The sequence below is a fragment of the Limulus polyphemus genome, unplaced genomic scaffold, assembly GCF_000517525.1.
Source record: "Limulus polyphemus unplaced genomic scaffold, Limulus_polyphemus-2.1.2 Scaffold5045, whole genome shotgun sequence".
NCBI classification, from domain to species: Eukaryota; Metazoa; Arthropoda; class Merostomata; order Xiphosura; family Limulidae; genus Limulus; species Limulus polyphemus.
The window spans coordinates 362-2,189 of record NW_013670655.1 but is presented as its reverse complement, the minus strand read 5'-3'; positions in this window follow the sequence as shown (position 1 = coordinate 2,189).

Sequence of the window (1,828 nt, the reverse complement as noted above, 5' to 3'; positions counted from 1 at the left end):
TTTTAATTAAATATGATCTTAATTATTTTTTATAAAGCTTTTCTAATTAATTTACATAATAAATTTTAAATACATTGGCGAATTATAAAAACTGCTTAATCAAATAACTTATCGGTAAAAACTTTTAAACCAATTGCGTAATAACGTAATTTAATGTCATGAGCTATTTACATTTAGTTTGTCATGTTTATATACATGTCAAAAACATTTTGAAAAATTATTATTTTTCTAAAAACTTTTTTGGTAGACTATTCAATGTGGAAATAAACAATTGTTTTTCATTTTCAGATCATGTTTTCTTCACTCATCGTTATGGCTACTAAGAAAAGAAAAGTAGATGCTGAGTGTCACCTTTTCAATGAAGAATGGAGAGAAAAGTACTTCTTTGTGGAAACAAACAACCAGAAAGCTAGTTACATGATATGCAACGAAAGTGTTGCCGTTTTGAAAGAGTACAATCTTCGGCATCACTATGAAACAAAACATCTGTCAACATATTCGAAGTTTTCTGGAAAGTTGCGTTCTGAGAAATTTGAGTTCATGAAACGTACTTTGGAATCTCAAAAGAATCTCTTCACGAGAATGTTTGCTGAAAATGAATCTGTCACTCGTACAAGTTACAAAATAGTGCATAAGATGGCAGATCGAGGAAAACCGTTTACTGACGACAACTTCATCAAAGAGTGTATGATGGAAGCAGCCTGAAAGGCTGATACTTCCAAACAAATCGGCTTTCTCAGGACACAAGTCATTTGTAAGTTCAGTTGTGCGGAGAACAGAAGAACTTGGAGAGAACATAGTGTTAGAGATACGCGAGAAAGCTAGGAACTTCTTGCGGTATTCTCTGGTGCTGGATGAGTCTACTGATCTCTCGAGTACGTCAAAACTTCTCGTGTTCATTCGTGGTGTTAATTTGGACTTTCAGATTACAGAAGAGTTGGCATCCGTTTGCAGCATCCACGGAACAACAACTGGAGAAGACATTTTCAGGGAAGTGCACAAAACTTTCAGTGGAATCAGCTTCGATGTGTTACAGTTGATGGTGAAAGGAAGGGTCTGGTGGGGCAGATACGAACTAAGTTGGAAGATCTTCAACTCCAGGGCGCTCTGTTTATACACTGCATTATACATCAGCAAGCACTCTGTGGGAAAGACATAGATATTTCTTGCGTACTGAAACCAGTCGTTTCTGCGGTGAACTTCATTCAGGGTCATGCACTTAATCACCGCCAGTTCCATGCTTTTCTTGAAGAAATTGATTCTGAATTCTGTGACTTGCCTTATCACACAGCAGTAAGGTGGCTCAGCTGCGGTAAAGTCCTGTTTCGTTTTTATAAACTCTGAAGAGAAATGGATATTTTTCTCACCGAAAATGATAAAGCTGATCCACTTCTGTCAGATCCTACCTGGCTTTCAAAGTTGTTTTTGGTTGACATCACATCCCACACGAATGAATTGAACTCGAAACATTAGGGAAGGGATAACCTTATCTGTGATCTCTGCAGAATCATCAGAGGATTTTGGAGAAATATATCATTGTTTGAAGCACAACTAGAAGGAGGAAACTTCTTTCATTTTCAGTGTTTCAAAGTATTTCGTGCTAGAATCGCAGAAGATGTCAACCTCGAGTTTCCGAAGAAGATTATTAGTGACTTAAATAAGCATTTTTGGAAAGATTTTCAGATCTCGACATAATTGAGAGTGACATTCTTATGTTCCAGAATCCGTTTGATTGTAACCTTGATGACGTGCCAGTCGAACTACAGTTGGAGCTCATTGATTTTCAAGCAAATGATTTGTTGAAAGAGAAGTACAGAGAAGGAAAACT